Genomic DNA, 20,025 nt, shown 5'->3' with positions numbered 1-20,025 from the left:
AAGGAAATTTGTGGATGTTCTTTTCAGAGGAAGTGTCTTATGGCATGAGTTTGTTCATGTTGTAAATAACAAGCTACTGCCCTTCAAGGCAGCCCATGGGCATAAAATCCTATGAACCTCTTGCAGGACAACGTGCAGCTTTCTGGTGTATACAGCTCTGTAATTGTTGACCCCTTTTCTTTTCTTCTTCATTTTTGTACAGCATTGTATGAATGTTTCTCCACTTGCATGTTTCACCTTCATTGTTCAATGTGGCCAGTTATGGCTGCAATTGAAGAAAACCCAAGGAAGAAGAAAAATTCCTTCCCCTTCTGTGTATAAAAAAAAAAATAATTATGAAAGTATATAGGAATATGCTAATACATACTTCCTTTATTTATACACACTTGTAAATATACTTGCTTTTTATAAGAGCTCATTCTTGACATAAACCTGAATAAACTGGAAAAATATACAAGTTCCCTATCATGCAGCTGATCTGTGTCCATTACGTATTTTGTACCTTGCTGCCATCTGTCCACTGGCACACTGCATGGATGGAATAATAGGGGAAAATTCCAGTTAATTGTGAGCAGCATAAAGCAGATATTGGTGGTTTTCTGATCCATGGAACAGCATCAAGTGCTCTTTGACTTCTTAAAGACTTGCAAAAATTCTTTTGACTTTTGCTTCATATGATATTTTATTTGTTCTAAAGTATGTTGCAATAAATAAACATTGTTTTAAACTGAATTTAAGAAATCTGGACTGAAATTTTGAGAAAATAATATAGAAATGTAAAGAATGTAATACTTTATAGATATATATAGAGAGAGTGTGTATCTACATTATGCTAATTATCTGGTTTTCTACACAAGGGTTCAGCAGTGACCATTGCTGAAAACCTCACTCCAGCACAACTCTTCCATAGGAAACCTTCTGTGCTTACAACCAGCCACCTGAATTGCACATTATCTGCAATTTTCAGTAACCTGCTCGACATCCCAGTCAAGCATCCTGTCCATCCTGTCCAAGTCAGGAGCACTGCAGCATTTTTGGATGGGAGTGCTTGCAGCCCTCAGCTGGGTCTGACAAGTGCCTGCAAGGTCAAGAGAAGCACTGCTCAGGTAGATTTTGAGTCTGCAAGCTGTTCCATTTGGCTCCAGTTTTCTGTGCATTTGGAATAGTCCATGGGGGACAGGATTACCAATGGAGTAAATCCTGGCCCTCTCCAAGTACAAATTTCCATGTTATTACTCTGCTATCTGCATTCATTCAGGGACAAATGTCTTCATTGAGCTCTCAGACAGTTCTTTGCTATTTTGTTTGGAAATAATTTGCAAACCTTTGTTAGGAAAGCAAACTGAGGCAGGAAATGTAGATAAAACCATGAGGGTGTATGTACCGGGCTAGTCTGTAAAAGCCCTGCTTAGACAGCTGCTCTGGTGGAAGGCTGTAAGAATTTACACAAATTCAGCAAAAATCTTGTTTCAGGTTACAGTTAAGAAGTTTTTTTCCTGGTCCTCTGGAGACATTAAAATCTTTTAGGGAAGAACTGGTTGCAGCTTAGTTCAGTTTCTCCCCAGATCTCTCTTCAATGTTTATTCCTTAGATAACACTCCTCTGTTTAGGTCACAACACAGGGAGTCAGCGGTTCGGAGTCTTTGGCTAATATTATTTATCATGTTTGTTTTGTCTTTATAAGCAGGTCATATAACTGAACTTATTATTTCTTCTTGATGTCTCAGATGGAACATGCAGTTAAAGAAGCAGAATTTTGGCTTTACTGTGGTGTTGACAGTATTAATGAAAGTTTGTGGTACACGGATGTACACCCTTAAGCTGATCTAGACTAAAAATCCCTTATGAAAGATGGTAGGGTTTTTTTCCTTCTCCCACAAGAATTGCCTCCCTGTGGTTGGGAGATACTTTTATAAGGAAGATGAGGATAATCTGAATAGGGAGCTCACTCTGTCTTGGAATATTGGTCAATATTTGCTTCAGCAATAAAATAACATTTAGCTAGAGTCAGAATTTCTGAATCTGGAGAATATTGACAGCCTTGCATTGTTTATTTTTGAGGTTGAAGCTATAGAGAAAAAGTGTTTTCTTCTCTTGGTAAGCACACACAAAAGCTTCTAAATTTTAGGGAAATTAAAACCCATAAATTAGCATTGTAATATAGTGAATTTTCCCATCTGTGTTTTGAAGGTTTTGATATCCCTAGAATGGTAATTCTTCCCCCCTGAAGCCAGTGTCAGAATGACCAGTTTTAGGAAGTTCAGCCCCTACCAAAGAAGGGTGTTCTGTCATGCTCCAGTGATTACTTCTCTGGACTTCTATGGGTTTCTGTATCTGGAATTTTTGTGAGGCTGGTTCTCATGTGGGTGCTTTGTGAGGCCTTTGGAGAATTGCCTGGGAATTTCTGTAGTGTCTCTAATGCAGCTGTGGGACATTCCCTTGGAGTCACAGTTCTAGAGATGCAGAGAAATCCTAGATATGTGGACAGCGTGTGTTCAGCTCAGATGTTCCACAGATGTGCACGAGGAGAAATTTGCACATGGCAGAGAAATCCAGCTTGCCTAAGACAGAGAACCTGGTGTCCCATCTGACCTAAATACTCAGTTCATTTTCTGACAGGAAAATCATAAATGGAAATGTAAGACGTAATTAAAGCTTTATTCCATATTCAATTTCCAGTTTATCAGCTTCTGGAGAACCTAGATAGAGATAATGGGGGTGGGGAAGGGACCACACTGCAGTAGGCAGCAGATGGACCAAGCCAGCCTTTACCCTGTTACATGAGTAATTGCAAAGTTATGATTTAGAGATGAAAAAATGTGCATGTTAATCTAGAAACCTCTTTTATCTGTAAAAACCTCCACAGATTCTTGAGAAGCACAGTGCAAATCATGATGACAATTTGGGATTCCCTGTCTTAGATTTTTTGTTCTGAGATACGTGGTCTGCCCTGAGCAGCACCAGACATCAGGAAAATCTGGCTACCCTATGCAAAGTCTATCTTAGCTGGCTGTTTGCTGAAGCTATTTATGACTTTTGTAAATGTTATTTCAATGATGAACTACAGTGTGTCTTCATGTCTGCTGGAGTGTTAATCAGTTTATTGTTTTATGTAGTGTATTAAAAGCTTTTCTGTTCCATTTAAAGTTTGAACTGTAATTCATTCCTTAGGATGCCCCACATGTAAGGCAGAGCAGGAGGTTAGGATGTGGTATCCCTTTCCTCCTGTTTTGGTGCTTTGGCATATTATCTGTTTGACATCTTTGGTAGATGAGTGTCTAAAAACAGAGTGAAAGATGACAAAGAGATTTTGTTTTCTCATCTTCTGTATTATGCATCTCACTCTCCTCTTACGGTGGGTTTTTTTGTTTCAGTTTGTGTCTGGGCAGGAAATACTCCAATTAATTTACGTCACAGATATACGTTGTTGAAGATCAGGGCTCGTTTTGCCAGGCACTGCTACAGTTTTGTTACGTGGAAATTTTTTTTAAAACAGCAATGCCCTCTCTTTTTGCAATTTAGTATAATAATGCTGTTAACTCCATAGTACTCAAAACTCTGTTTATGGTCAGTTGTACTGTTTTATCTCCAGCCTATTGTTCAATTCCTTTCCATCTGTAACCCCTGTTGTATTTTCTGACAGCTAAAATTTGGGCTGGTTTTCTCCTATGCTGCCCAGTGTGCTTCCAGTCAGTGACAAAGTTGCTCAGTTGGAGATTGAGGTAGGCACAGCTCTGTTCATGACTTGAACAGGTTTTTACTTCTGCAGGATGACAATCTTTCTATTGAATGCTGGCCTGTGTGCATGCTGGATGCATTTCTGTTTTATTCGTATGTAAAGAGGCTCTGCCAGTATCACTATAGAACATCTTGATGTTTTCTGGAAGAATGGCATATTTTGCTGAGTTTTACAAATAATATTTAATTTCTATTACATATTATCTTATGTATATTATATATTATATATGTTTATAATTATTATATATTATTTATATATGCATTAAAATATTTAATACAAATAAGATTTAAGTTGCTGTATGTGTGATTCTTCATTAGCCAGCCGATAACATAAAGTGTAAGTCTTTTAACCAATAAAAGGATTCTTTTTCTTTCAATGAAAGGTAGTGTTGATGAAACTTTGTCAGGTCAGCCTTGGAAATGTTTTGTCCTTGAGCAGCATTCAGTCACTTGCAGTCAGGGTAAAAATACTTTTTTTCCCTATAGTTTTTTCCCTATATTATGAGGCAATAGTGGTTTTATGCTGCACTTTGTTCTTTCTAAACAGCCTATAACTCATTATTCCCTAACTGTCTTGTTCACAATATACATTTCAGACAAAATACAATCTAACAAACAAGTTCAAAAAGAGCTTAAATACTTACCTTTAAAGGTAATTATAACCATCATACTCAGTTTAGTTTCTGATAGATTTCTGGTATTGGCCAAGCTGTTACGTTGAAAAGTTGAGCTTCCTTAAATTACATGTTACTTACATCTTGTCACTGTGTTTGAATGGGTTCGATCTGTAGTTCTATTGAGGATTTTGTTCTCTGCTTTGACCTTTGCACAGCAGTTCAGAGCTCTTTACTTTGTCTAACACTATATGAAGTGAGTGTATTTTGAAATGTTGTCTTAGTTATTTGACAGACTTCATGTGTACAGTCTCAGGTGCTTCAAAAGCGCTTCTGTAAATGGCTGGTTCCCGTGATAGTAATTACAATTTATAGTAATTACAATTGGGATGCAAGTGGCAGAGGAACAAACCTGAGTGGGATGGAGTTCAAGACACCTGGCAGTGTCACCTTTCTCACAGTGCCAGTGGGATGTGACAGGTTCACCTGACCTGCTGCAAGGAGTGGGGGAAGCTGTGGCTGTCACAGGCTCGGCCTTTTGGCATTTTCACCTCTGTCGCGGTGTGTGTGTCCTGCCTGGGAAAAACCCTCTGAAGAGTTTCTCAGGATATTGCAGGTTAAATAAAGGCACAAAATCAACCCTTCTGGAAGGCTTGGGAATTGAAATGGAACATAATCACCTTACAATGATTTTAGGGATTATTGTAATTTTTTTCTCATTGCATTTTGTTGTATAACTGCTTCATGCATGGGATAGGACACTAGCAAGAGCTACCTGTCTTCTGTTGTAATTTACCTTCTTTCTGCTAGATGAGGAAGAATAGATAGATAAGTTTAGGGGATGTCCTCTAGAAAATTTCATACTGGTTTCTGCCACACGTGGTGTCTTAATGCACACAATTGAAAAAAAAAAAAAAAAGAAGAAAAAAGAGTCAAGCAAGCTAACGAACCAAGAATGGAGTACTACTTAGGATGTATTTTTTTTTAATTAATGCCTTTTTTTTTTTGATAGAAATTATTAAAGCGAGGGCTGTTTGTTATAAACAAATTTCCCATCCCCCACTGTAAAAATGTGGAATGTTTTTCTTCTAAAACATCTGGGGCTCAGTGAAATCACCCTGTGGAGAAATTAAATGAAATGTTACATTTCTGTGTTGTCAGATGTCTGTCAGCTGCTAGGAAGTAGAATATTAAATGAATCCTTTAGGCTCTAACTGCATGGCTTACCATAGGGTTTGGGATAAATGTGTATCAAGTTCTCTGTTCTAAATTGACAGCTTCTTCCAAATGGGGAAAAAAAATGGTGGTAGTGATGTTAGTGAAGAGATCTAAATTATCTAGAATATGTATATTTCTATCTCTATAAATATATCCATAATACACAGGCATATAGACAACATAGATGCAGTATAGATGTAATCTACCTATATGTTGTATATAGATTCTATAAACATGAGATATCTATATGCATGTGCATACCATTTTCCTTCTGTCCATAAAAACTCACTTGTGTTTTTTATACTCATAATGCCTTTATTCTAATGCATTTGACTTCTGCTTATTAAAATATTTGCTCATTTCTTTGCATGTTACTTAGTAAGCTGCTCAAAAATTATAGCAGATGTGGGGGGATTGTGCTCCTTTTTAGTAATGGGTAGGACAGTTGGCAAATAAAAATCAGCTCTAGGGATTGAAGTAGGCAGTTCATCTACAGAGAATCATATTTTACTTATTCTCTACATTTTGTAACGGAAAATGTGGAAATAATTTCTCTGACTTCGTCGGAAGAATATATGAAGGGGATAGCATAAGAAATCTGTGATGATCTTATGTACATAACTCTCTAACATGACATTTAATTTTTTCAGTCTATGGCAAGGTTACATTTCTTGGAGTTTACATTAGGTGCTCCATTATGTCTTCCTTAAACCTTGCAAAAGACCTCATTCAGTGAAAAAAAAAAAAAAATAATTATTTTCTCTTTATTAGTTTCTCCTAGTAGTTTAAAACATGGAAGAAGAAGTGGAGATTGGGGGATTGTTTGGTTAATAGGTTGGTTGGTTTGATGGTGGATATTTTTTCATCTTTCTAGAGGACCAATTGATACCAATTACTGTGCAGATACATGTTTGTGTGCTATACAGCAGAGCAGATCCAAGAAAATTCTTAGTAGGAAAATTTACAAAATGTACTGTGTGTTTGCTGGTAGGCTTCAGTAACAGATCACATTTGTCACTAAGCTTTACAGTACTTTCCATGTGTAAATACATTTTCTTTAATGTATTCTGGCCTAGATGTTGTCTCTCAGATGAGAGAATTAATTAGATGGGGAATTCCAGGGCTGGATTATGTCAGTGACAAGAAAATCGACTTCTCTTCAGTTGATGTTAAATTCTTTTTAAGATTAGTATAATTAGTCTCATTTTACAGGCCTAGAAACTGATCTGGAAAAGCGGAGTTACTTGCATGGGTCTGTAGGAGCCTTTTGAAGCACATCTGGGGCCATGCAAAGGAGGGTGCTGGGAGCACCAAGCTGCTGCTGGAGCTGCATCGTGGGTGTCTGTGGGTGCCACTTGAGCACCCCCCTTGCCATGGGAAACACAGACAGCTTCAGAAGCTTTGCAGGGCAGCTCTGTGTGTGACAAAGTGTCTGCTGCACTTAACGTAAGGCTATTACCTGAACAGTCTGGGATCCACTCTGTAAATTCACGCCCCCTTTAGATGTGCTTGGATGTGCCTGAGGTTGCCCTTTCCCCTCTTTCCACTTCCTCGAGCCAAGTTTTGATGTTGTCCTCGACATCTGGAAACATCGAGGAAAAGAGGGATTTGAGGCAAGTGTTGTTTTGTGTCCCATTGAAATGCAAGTGGCTCTTAATGTGTCAGGATGTACAAGCAGGAGGAGAAGAATAGAGAAATGTGTGAGCAGAGGTAAAGAACTGTCGTTGCTCTCCACTACTGAATAGGCAGAGTAGGCTGATGTCATTGTGACCATAGGAACAAAAAAACCCCAGAGAGATACTAGGCTTGATTACATCAGTTCATGAAATGGGCTTTGCTCTCTTCTTTGCACTACCAGCTTTGATGCAAACACTGATGTAATGCAAGAACTTAGTAAAAGTGCAAAACAACCATTTGGTAATTTTTTTTAGCTTCAGAGAGGATTCTTCGTTATTGAAGGAATGGTGATTGTGCCAATCACTTTAGTAAGTACCTTTTACAACAGTTGACTAGATGACATTCACCTAGACTGGCAGAGACACATTTTCATCCTTTGATGCTGTTTCTAACACAATCCATAGCTGACATGGAAAATTTTACTTCTTCATCCTCTTTTACAGATACACAGGAACTTATGGAAGGCCCTGCATTATTTTAATGCATTGAAATATGCAAATATACTTCCTTTTTTTGTTGTTGAGTTTCCTGCTTATTTTGCCAATATGTATGCGAATTTGAATGGGTCCTGCTAAGGATGCTTATTGAAGCAGGGTTCTGAGTTTGCTGCAGTGGGGGACTTGGGCTCAGTTAGAACACCTAGGCTGGCCAATATTGAAACATCTGCCCTTGTAACTTGTTTCAGGAGCACAGGTAAATAAGGCTCTGCTCCCTTCCTGAGCTATTTCCAAAATGAGAGCTTAAATGTGTTTTGATGTAGGTTAATGATACACAAACAGATATTGTAATGAATTGATCTTGGGGTTTAGTAAATATGTTGTTTTGTTGCAGAACTCTTCACTGTCTTTGTTGAATGGTAGCTATCAGTGTAAAATTGGTTATTCTGTATATCACATCTGAATTTCATACTTTACCAGCATGGCTTGAGAAATGTTAAGAATGTGGTTTTCAAGGGGACTGAGAAGATGTGTACTGGGGAATGCCCTTAATAAAAGGGAACCATCAAGGGTGTTGTGAAAATACTATTGATATAGCACATGAGAAATAACAGTAACTATTTTATTTAGCATAATAAAAAATGTGGAGGAGGAGAGTAATTTTTGGAGAGAAACAGCATTGTGAAGAAGTGAGTGCATCCTGGGTCATTTTGCCAATGAAACTCTATAACTGTGTAAGCATAAAACATCAGCTTGGAACACTTAATCTAAAATGTTGGGCATTTCTCCTTTAAAACTCTGTCTTGCTTGCTTTTAAAAAAGTAGAGTTAGTTTAAAATTTTGTTTCTTATGCTATAAAAATAATTAAGGACTTTCTGTTAATATCATACTAAAATAATCAGACAGTTCTGTTTGTTACAAGAGAAAATAATTTTTCAATGTATTTCATTCTCATATTAGGAGAAAACCCACATCTGCCCACAAAAGTTACAGTTTCCTGAAGGATATAGGAAAATTATATTAAAAAAAAAAAAAGAAAAAAGAAAAAGGGAGGAGGGGTGAGAAGCAGGCATTCAAATTTCCATGGAAGCTCTGTGTTTATGTAAAGTACAGCAGCTGCACTGCAAATTCCCCTCTATGGATGACCTCAGTTCTGAACAAGACAGACTGTTCTGGGTGCAGGTGTGATTACTGAATTATTTGTTCTGTTTTAGTGTCAGTCAGTTACAGAGAAGTATTATGGATAAAAATTGTGTCCACTGAATAAAGTGAATTCGTAGATTTGGTATTCCGTGGTTCACTATGTGCCTTCCTGCTATTGCAGAAATAGTTTATTTTATTCTCTTGAATTGCATTTGTTAAATAGGACAGACAAGAGGAAGTGACTCCAGCAACAACGTCTGAATACATCAGGCAGGCAGAAAGGCAGGATTGCACTGAAGATGGTGCTGGACATAAAAGACAGTTTTGACAGCTGAATTAAGATTTTTTTTTTAAGAGGTTTGTACATGCTGGCATTGAGAATTTTATGAATTTTTTCTCCATGCTTCTTGAGAAACAGAGCTGTGAGAAATGCTCACTCCTAACATGCATCCAGTCAGTCATGGTTTGAATGTGATTATTCTTGTGAACCTGCCAGCAGTTTTCCAGCTTACCTTAGATCACATTGGTCTTTTCCAGGTGTCTGTACTTATTTACGTTCTGTGTGCCTTTTATCTCTTACCAGTTTATGTAATTTTATAGGAAAATCCTTTTCTTTTGTTAGTGTTTGGTGTAGACTGCCAGAGAGCAGGACTGATGTACTGAAATGTGACTGCTTTTCTCCCACTTGTCTCCAACCAGCATGTGCAGTCAGACTGGGGAACCTGGGTTCCTGAATGGCTTTTCAGGGTCTTGGAAGAATCAGCACACATCTAGAACCCACAAAAGCGAGTCTTTGTAGAAAAATGGGTGCAGTTTTGTCCAAATCGTTAGCAAATTCAGTCTCTACTTTGGCAACCGTTTAAGAGAGCTATTCACTGTAAGATGTGTGACTTCAGAAGCCACAGGGCAAACTTGCACTTCTAGGAGGTTCTCCCTTTTATTGCTGAAAGAGCAATGAAAGGACATGGCATTTGAGGTGAGTGGTAGTCCTATTAGGCTTAGGTGTCTTTATGCATCCACTATTCTGATCCTTCTCTCTTCAAACATGGTCCTGACAGGACTGGCTTTGTGTGAGGCACAGAGCATTAGTACAGAAATGTGTGTGAAAATTTGAAAACATTTTTTTAAAAGGAAAGGGGACTAAGTTTCCTATGCAAAAAAACAATGTACTCATAAACACTTTTGTGTTGCATTTAATGAGCTTGCCATTATGCTGTGTGCTTTAAGTAAAAAATGGATGGAAAATGGAAGGGCATTTGCTGAGACCGATTTAAAATACTGATCTTGTTTCTGATCCAGTGCAGTTTCTTTATATGGGCTGACTCTAATTGAAGACGTATAGGGAAACAGATCAGATATCTCTGAGGATTAACAAGGGTTTTAGGTGAGTAATGAATGATAAACAGGTCAAAGGAATGTGTAATCTAGTGCACTCATACTATAGCATGATTCTCCTGAGCATGAGAATTGCCTGTTTTTCTTTTAAATCATCTGAAGCAGATAGATCTTCCTCATGAAATTGGTAATGCATTCATGGTAGGACTTGGAAACACATCAACGTTTCCAATGGTGAGAAGTAGTGGAAGAAGGATTTGGCAGGGTCAAGGACAGCTCGAACGCCACCCACTGCTGTTGGTGTTGGGAGTAGTGAGACACCACGGCAAACAGCTGGGATTTCTCTGAGTCATTCATTCTCCATCCCCACCTCATCACTCTGTCTACCTGCGTGGGTGGCCAGGTACGTTTCTAGGCAAGGAAGTCATTAAAATTGATGTCACATCTCACAGTCACGTTAGGGGGAGAGGGGACATGATTGTATCTTTTTCTTACCCGTTTTGGAGGCTTTTTGCACTCACCTGCGTGTTGTGTGTGATCATCCTTAAAAAGGGCAGGGGAGCAACACAGAGTTATTATCCCTCACAAGGATCCCATAGCTTGTCTTTTTAGTCTCCCCTGTCTGTGGCATGCCAGGCACTAGGCTGCACATCCCTATTAAGATCTGGGAAGGGTCTTTATCAGAAACAGAACTGTGAATATCTTTGTATTCTTGTGTTCATTTTCCCACCTACTTCCTGAGGGGTGGATGGTGGTTTTAGGTCGATAGCAGTTGATCTGATCAAGAGTATAAAGGTTAGGGGTGATACAATTAGGGACACGTCAACTTCAGCGGGTTTGTGCTTGAATCAACTCTGCCTCCTGCTGAGAAAAGCTGGTGCATAATAAAATATCAAGGCTGGGTGTCCTGGAGCTTGATGAAGGCCACAAGTCAAGGGTTCATGGTGTGCTCACTGTCCTGCACTAACAACTTGTGTCTGTTAACACCAGGCTTGGACATTTTGTTTCAGAAAAGGCGCCTCTGTGTAGAAACTTAGGGCAAGGTTGCTGCCTCAGCATGAGGCTGCAGTAACCTGGAATAGTATTTTGTGTATGTATTCTTTTGTTAGATGATGTAAGGTAGAGCAGAGTGTCATCCTGCTTCTTTTAATAATAAAATCTGACACACCTGAGCCCAGGGAGGCCCCCTAGAAGAAGATATTGAACCCCCCCAGTAAGTGAGGTAGCACCATGCAGCATCCAAACAAGTTATATATAGCTTGAGATAAATAAGAATTGTTTCTTTATGGTCTTTGAACTTGTTTGCACGTTTCTCATTTGTTCATTCTCTTTCAGGTAAGACAGTGAAGTCTTTAACTGCTCCAGAAGAAGAGGGTCTGGAAAGAAAATGTCTCTGGCAAAAAAGTATCAGGTAACACTGGTAGTGGGGAAGCTTCTTAATTTTTAAAATATCTATCTGAACCAGTCTTGATGAACTGAGTTACACCTGAATTTGAAATTACAGGTTTAGAGGAAGGAAATATTGAGCTCTTAGTCACTGAAACCAGAAAAGTGCCTGCTTTTAGTTTTTTATGTAAAGTGCTACTGCTTTCTATATGCAAATGGTGCACCGTACTCTGTAACCTCAGTCTTCTAGAGAGCAAAAGGAAGGGCAGAGGAAAGTATGTGTAGTGCAGGAATTCAACTGATATGGAGACAGGGTTCCTACTCTCTTTCACAATGCAGTCCTCAATTCCAGTAAAACACAAAGAGATCAAATCAGCTTGGACTCTGAGGGCAAGGATTGCCCTGTGCTGTAAAGGGCATTTGATAATTCCTGCATACCATGAGTATAAAAGGTAACTGAGCTGACTGAATGTTAAAGTAGCTGGAGCAAGCAGTAATAGAACAGAGTGGGTTGTAGCCGAGTGACAGCTCATCATATAATCATCATGTTTTCCACTTAGAGCATCTCTGAAAAACAAGAAAGATGGTTTCATAGCTTTTGGTTTTCCTCTAAAGGGATTCTGAGTAATTGTTTTTTGGAAAATCTTCAATGACATATGGGCTATAGGTACCTATTTTGAGTGATTGAAGGGTTATTGCCTGTGGTTCAAGATACATTCTTACGCAGACACACAGCTTTCATTAAATCATAGGGAGAATTTTCCTTAGTCATTTTTCTTTTTCCTTAATTGCTTTCCCTTGCACAGAGGTCAGGCTGTCTCTGCTGTTATTTCATGGTGTAGAAGCAATCTCTGAGGAAAGCACAGATTTGTGCATCTTTTGGTGCTCCATTCTTTGATGCTCCATTCTTCCTCCTGCCCACATCTCACCCCCAAGAAGCTGCCAGAAGAATCCTAGACAGGCACAGATGGACCGCCCGAGTGGTTCTTTGAGGGCAGCCCCCTGCCCTTCCCATGGCTCAGCTGTACCATGGTGGGGAGCCAGGCCATTGTCCCCCCTTCTTCTCCCTCAATCCTCAGTTCCAAGAAGCTGATTGAGGAGGAAACAATGGTTCTTTATGAAGCAGTAGCAGGTTCCCAGTTTTTACAGGAAGCTTTCACTAACCTGTAAGTCAGGTTTTTTTTTTTTTTTTTTTTTAGCATTATCAGGAGAGTGGCAATTGGAAAATGGCTTTATTGGGTGAAATAGGATTTAAAGGAAAATGGGTCTCATGAGATGAAGCTAAAATCAATAGGAGATTGCACTTTGTGCTGTGAGTCTTTAGGAATCCCTGTATACTGTGTGGTCTAGTGTTAGGTTGGGAGCTTTTCAGGTTTTGTATCCAGAGGTGTGCTTTGCAGTTAATAAAATATTTTTTTAAAAGTGAAATTGCTTTTATTATTTGTAAAGGTGAAGCTGTCCCTGTGAAGTTGATGAAGTAGTGTAAAAACATCTGGAAGGGTGAAGCTGTGTTTTCCTGTGAGGTCAGCAAACTGGATGGTTGGTGCAGAGTGTAAGAGAGCAACAAGTGTTTGCTTTTGTATTCTTTCAGAAGGGTAGGTAGTTCTGTTAGCTGCAGTACACTCCACTGAATTGCTGAAGTTTGTGCAATAGATTTTCCTAGTGCAGCCCCCCACTGAAGTGTCTATATGGCTGTAAGTTGCTTTGTGATGGTTTTCAGTTACTGTTGGAGGGCTTGCATGTGTATAAGACTCAGAAATAGCTTTTTCTCAGAAATTTAGGGCAGATAAGTTAACTAGAAATCATCAGAAATTAGGAATATACATGTCAAAAGTCATTCATCTTCTGCCACCTAGGAATGAATGAATGAAGGACATACATTCCCATTAATTTGAGAATTCTGAGCTTTCAGTGGCTAGGGGAAAAAAAGAGCTACTTATTTAATAGTGTTTTTGCAAGATTAATGTTTTCAATAAAGTGTAGGTGTTCACAGTTTTGGGGAGGCAAAAACAAGCTTCATGATCTTGTATTTATTTCTCAGTCATGTTTACAGACCCCTCAGACTATTGTCAGAGCAGGTGTCACCAGATGGCCCAAACCAGTGGTGCAGAGAAGGAAGAGGAATCCACCTGTTCAGGTCTTCTGAGTGTTAGCATCACCTTTGAGTCGGTGAAGACTACTTTTGCCGGGAAAATGCTATAAGGCAGACAGGTGGAGACTGGGAATAACATCCATTGTTGGTTCAATTCAGATTGTATCTATTTTATTTCAGAAGATGAATGTAGATAATTGATAAACCTGAGAGTTGAGATTTGGTATCTTTCCAGCATGGGCCTGGAAAAGTGCCTTTCCTTTTTGTGATAAAGAACTATGTGTAGTGTGCAGGTCTTAAAAAGGGAGTTTTCCCTTGTAAAAAGGTGTTCCTAGTTTTTGACCAGTCAAACATTTGCTGTGTTTTCTGTTACTTCATGCTGTTACGGCAGATGCTGACACAACCAGACAGCTACTTCAAAATGACACGTACTCTGGGAGCTAAAGGGAATGTACAGGAAGCTTCCCAATATCTTGGTGACACTGCTTCTGTCACCAAAACCTTCATGAGTCATCAGAGATTGTCACATTTTGGTTATGCCATAAACAAGACTCAGGCTGAATTTTGAAAGTATTAATAACCTTTATAGGAACTTACTGTAAATGTTTCATGTTCTTTCCAGAAAAATTTTCTTGTGATTGTTTCAGTTTGACTCCAGTGCCATTTGTTTTTCTTTCATTATAGATGAATCATAGAATAGCTGAATGTAGAATTGAATACTGAGGTCAAATTCATTGCTTGTATTGGCAATTACAATTTCATTTAAATCTGTAGTTCACACTTGTAAGAAGCTGTGGCTTTTGCTTTAGCCTCTTCATTGAAAGACACGTTTTGTATCTCCATGCCCATTGTTTGTGCTGTCATAAGAATTAAACCCAATTAGGATGACACCAATATTCTTTCTCTCATTTTCCTAACCTCTGCTTTATTACCCAGTGGATGCATTCAGACATACAGGGATGGTGTTAACAGGAGGCAAAGAAACCACAAGAAACTATTCTCTGCAGCCCTTTATCTATTAATTTTTTCCTTCAGGTTTTTGCTATCTAGAGAGAAATCTGTTCTGGCTCTCTTTTAACTTCTGCAATTGGAACAGCTCTTTTTATTGGGCCTTCAGAGAGACCAAGGGGTACTTTGATGGACAGTGGCACTCTGAGTAGTTCTTATCAGTAATGCTGCTGTGCTGCCCTGGTGCCCTCTCATCCTGCTAGGCTGCTGCACACTCACAGCTCTCTAGGAACAGCACACATGGAAGGCTTTGATTAATGGTGCACAGACTAATAGAGAAGCAATATTTAGTCAGTGTCAGAGAAAAAATGACATTTGGTTACAGTATTGCTAAACAGGCTGTAAAATAAGAGTATGTGCAGATCATTTTTGCTCTCTTAGCAGGTAAAGCAGATTAAAGCTGTATAAATTACAACATGCTCACATATCTAGTCAGGATGCAAAACACTTGAGATAAAGCTCATTAAACCACTTGGGTCTATGCTTCATGGTTAATTTAATTAATATTGAGAATTCTTTTAGATCAGTCTGCAGTGCTTGTTGGTTTTGGGGATACTGTTCTTTTTTAAAAGAATCATATTGGTTTTTTTGAACAAAATGAGTAATTTTCAAACTGCAGGTGAATTTTTCATAAGTAGTAAGAAACTAAATATATTTGATCTACTAGACTATTTGACTCAGTTCTACCACTGACAGTGCTGGTCAAACTGGTAGAAAACCAGCCCTCTAAACTGGATTTTGAGGTGTATTTCCTCTGTTTATCTAAACCAAAGGGGAAGGGGGCTGGATTCCTAAGAAGCTGCTGATGTAAATAGCATAGAATTGTTTTTTCCACAATAGTACTACAGAGAAGTGTTCCAGGGTCAGACTGTGTAGTGGATATGACAAATGGATACAGAACAGTAAATTAGTGTCACTTTTGGAATAAACAGTAAAACTTATTCTGCTCTTCTCTCCATCCTCACAGGCACATGATATTGCAGAGATTCAAAATCAGAAGTAAATCAGCTGGACAGTTGCCTCTTGCCTTCCTAAATAGGCAAACATATTAGAAACAGAAAAAGGGGCCTACCTACCTCATTCCTGTGAGTATCTATCAACATCCCCTCCACCCCTCAAATCAACATCTGCCAGGTAGTTGTTTTGGAATGCTGAGCATAATGATGTGGTGACGTAAACAAAAATTTTTATTTGTTTTCTTGTTGACAACAATTAAGTGTAACCAACCAAAGAAACAGACTAAAATTATTAACAGGCTACCAGCATGCCTGTTGCCTGTGGCTACACAGAGCTGATGGATGATGTATTGTTACTCATTAAATGAACCTTTATCTGTGTTTCCTAAAGCTTGGATGCTGCATAAGTTCCTAAAATCGTCCATATCATGTCCATGTTAGACAACTGCACTGATGCTGCAGTTGATGTGTCACTGCAGAAGCTGTTTGGGGCTCAGTTCTTTGCTTTTATATTTCTTAGCAGTTCATTCTGTAATAACGTGGTGTAATAACATGGTGTAATAACCAACTGTGAGGCTTGAACAGAAGATCCCCAGAGTGACCCCCCTTGGTCAGGGCAGTGAACAGAACAGTCAGTGTTTGCTGAATAGCTGCTGTCTAGCTGATATTCACCTGCTCTGAGTTGTCTTTTCCTTGCTGACTTCTCTGTCCTTCCTCCAGGGAGAAGGTGGGCTTGCTGGTGTGGATGCCTGCCTCGTTTGCTTCACCAAAATGAGTTAGGGCATGCAGGAGAGAAGGGAGACTTTTTCAAGCAGAACCTATCATGGTGAGTCAGATTTTTGTCCCTGCTTTTGCTGTAGAGCTTCTCAGTGTTGCTACATTACTTAAACCAAACCGTTCACACAGAACTCTCTCTTCCCTGGAAGCATGTTGCACATAACACTTCTTTGGCAGCAGTGATGGATTGAGAGGTTCTTCCCTACTGCTTTTGCCTCCCCTGCCACATGAGATCCATGAAAGTGCTAGGGAGGACCTTCAGCAAATGAAAGCAGCAAATTGAATGGAGCTGAAAATAATTACTCTCTACCATGTACACATGAAAAGTATGAGAAACTGGTCTGTAGCTTTGATTTGGATCCACATCCACAGATGTTCAAGCATCTGTCTTGAACATTATACTAAAATCAAGTACATGGGAACTGTATTTTTAACTTTGAGTTGCTAAATTCACTCTAAAATACACCATGGAGATTAATTCTCCGTTACTACAGATGAAGTTTTCCGTCATTGTTCACCATGATTGTGAAGGAGTCCCAGCAGAACTCCTGACAGTCCCTAGCACTGCAGCATGGGCATTCTGTATGCACTGGCATCTTCATTTAATGGATTTGTTTCTAATTTTGAAGCTTAACCTTGGGTTTGAAATTCACTGCAAAGAACTTTCTCAACCGCAATAGAGAGTAATGAAACACAGTTTGCTATAGAAACATTGTCCTTCTCCCTCTTCCTCATGATAATTCTTTCTCATGTCTTGCCTTCATTTCTCCAGGTTTTCCCAGCCTTCCACTTCTGTGTTACCTCAGTTTTCACATCATCTCAGTACCTTGTACAGGTGTGTCAGTTCAAGCTTCTGGGAAGTGTTCCCACATACTGCACTCAGGCCTAAGCACTTGTGCATCTACAAATATGACAGTTGTGAATTAATTCAGGACTAATTTAAACAAAAACAAATGCAATATCTTCTGAAAAATGTTTACTTTCAAGCAGACCTTCATACCAAATGCTTGTAAACAGACTGGATTTTGTGTGGATAAGGAAAAAAGCAAAGTTAGAATTCACAAATCTTTCTTACTTTCAAGCACTAATTTCTCCAGTTCCTTTGTTGTTTTGGGGGCTTTTTTTTTGGGGTGTTGTGGGTTTTTTTTGTATCTGATTGCCAGAGGTCTCTGCTTGAACGTAGATTCCATGTCTGTCTCTGCTTGAACACAGATTCTTTGTCTCTTCCTTTCAGAAGTGGGACTTGATGTTCCAAACTGTCTTAAGGCTCTTGAAGTATTGCTGAGCTCATCAGTTCTCTCTATAGCTGAGGCACAACTTTTTTCCAAGCTCCACTCTCCTCTGTGCATACTGGATTTTATTTAAGCTTTTGAGGATTAAGTATGGTATTAGTAAAATCTTTGTGATTCTTGCTGAGAATTGTATAAGTATCCATTTTGATCATGGAGAAGCAGCTGTATCCATGTGTTGAATATAGAATTTTTCCTTTGGAGCCATTGTCACTTCAGAAGTCCTTGTGAGTTTGGACACTGCTCTCAGCATGTGCGAGTTCCTGTCTCTCTACTTGGGTGTCAGACTACTTTGATTTGCCCTTGCCAGATCACCAGCACTGAACAGATTGCATTGCTCTGTTCTGCTGGGACAAAGTCAATCCATGTTAATGGCTTCTTTAATCTTTTAAAAGTGATTATTTATTTGGGGCAGTGTCTCCAGTGAATTCCATTCTTTTCTAGGGATAGTAGTCAAATAGAGATAAGCAGTGCCTGCATAAGACAAATCAGACTCTAATCTTGCCTCATTTTGTGCCTAATTCAACTGAAAAAAAATTCTCAGTTTGGTTCTCAGAAGTTGTAACATTGCATGGCTCATGTGGTTTACCTTCTTCAACCTTGATTTCAGGTAATGCTGGTTAGCCCTGTATATACTACTAAATATTATGTATCTAATCTAAGTCAAATTTATCCAATGTATCTTCTTGGTGTATCTGAATAGTCTAATTCTACTGTATACTTCTGTTAGATTTTGGTTTTTAAGGTCTAGCAGAGAGAAAAATCGGAGTAGACCAAGGAACCTGCAGACTTGAAGAAAAAAGAAGAAATTCAATTATCTATTATTCCACCTTGCATAAATCTTTTAAAATGGTATAAGTCTCTTTTAAGCTATTAATTGTTTTTGTAAAAATAGATCCTTCTTGGATATTCCTTTTACCAACTTCACAGAACTTAATTTCTCTGTGTGTCCCTTGGTGCCCTGCTTTAGATGGCTAAATCTTCAAGCCACAGCTGCTGTTGTGTTGTCTTGAACTGTGAGAGCCCTTCAGGTCCTACTAAGCTCAGTGTCTATTTGAGCAATGTGGGGTTCTGGCTTTTAAATAAGCCCAAGTATCTCTCACCCTTCCTCCCAATGCCTCCCAGATACTTCTCCTTTGCAAAGGAATTTCCAGGTTCTAGTTTGTTTCACACATCTGCATTAGGCAGCTGCTTTTTCCAGCAGGGCTGGTGACAGCATCACTCAAAGCACAACAAACTCCTGCCTACGAGTTGTTAGGAAACTGCCTTCTTTGGGATGTAGGCCATGTCCCAGAACTTTCCTGTAGTGAGGAGGTGGTTATCACTTTTAATTTTCTGATGCAGTTACTATAACTTGTAGTCAGAGTGATGAGACACAAATGTTATTCCATTTTATTTAAGTGCCATCTTGGTTGTTGCTGTGGTAGTATTTTTACAGAAGTTGGCTTATTATAGAGCAGTGGCATTTGGTTTTGCAAGTAACTGGGACTTAATACCTACCACTACAGGCAGCTTACTCTTGAATTCATCATTTGACAGTTACTGTTCATTTTAGGCTGATTTAAGATAATGTACCATTTGATTATAGTCTAAATTTCAATATTGAATTTGTCCTAGGAATCCTCATTAAGATACAATTAATAAAGACTAACTGCTGCATTAGGATACTTGGGCAGCTCTGCCTAACGTGGGTGGAAGTAGAACTGCGTTGTAATTACAGGCAATGCTCTGTCATTCTGAGATTTAATTTCTAGTTGGATTGGTTATTTTAATAACTGTCTATTATCAGACAATTACATAATAGCAAAAATATTGTTATGGTGTGAGGTACATAATGTGACGGAGTGCAAACATGGAGATACAGAAAACATAAACATTCTAGTTAGTGCTCTTTACCTCTGCTACATGCCTTTACAGCATTCATCATGTATTTTGTCAGTGCGAACTAAATTCATTTACTTAGTTCTCATGAGATCAAATTACTTCTGCTATATATTAGAAGTAAAATAATTCTAAGTCCTATTCCATAGTGAGAAATGAGATTCATTCTGTTTTGCACAAACTGTTTTAAATCCTGTTTTTTACCACTGAATCCATGTCTCTTAAGCACAAACTTCACAGAGATTTTCAGGCCAGTGTATTTCTTCTCCTAGCCAGTACTGTCCAAGGTGATTTCTCATGGAATTTCAGGAAATCTTTGTTTTTCTTGAAGATTTCTTTTTCACAGTAAACTTATTTTTATGAGGTAGGTAGTTCTCAACCTGGGTGAAAAGAATTAAATGTACCCTTTAAAAAAATGCTCTCGCTGGACAATCTAACCATCAGGATAATTTAATTTAAAAATATGGACTGGTT

The 20,025-nt window shown here is 38.7% G+C and overlaps 1 protein-coding gene across 4 annotated transcripts in view; it reads left to right on the top strand.

The window, feature by feature from the left end:
- OTUD7A (OTU deubiquitinase 7A) overlaps nt 1–20,025 on the top strand; it is a 106,493-nt gene that overhangs the window by 24,033 nt on the left and 62,435 nt on the right. For 3 of the 4 annotated variants that reach the window (XM_088063061.1, XM_005521445.3, XM_014251334.2), the window contains exons 2-4: nt 11,498–11,573; nt 15,616–15,733; nt 16,325–16,430. The gene's annotated coding sequence lies outside the window, so the exon portion shown is untranslated. Of the gene's footprint in view, nt 1–3,643; nt 3,723–11,497; nt 11,574–15,615; nt 15,734–16,324; nt 16,431–20,025 lie in introns of all 4 variants that reach the window. The other variant, XM_088063062.1, reaches the window with a different exon arrangement.

Source organism: Pseudopodoces humilis, chromosome 16 (genome assembly GCF_049639895.1).
Source record: "Pseudopodoces humilis isolate 2021_Gansu_Grassland_sample_001 chromosome 16, ASM4963989v1, whole genome shotgun sequence".
Lineage (NCBI taxonomy): Eukaryota > Metazoa > Chordata > Aves > Passeriformes > Paridae > Pseudopodoces > Pseudopodoces humilis.
The sequence above is the reverse complement of the archived record's forward strand: the minus strand, read 5'-3'. Positions and strand labels throughout refer to the sequence as shown.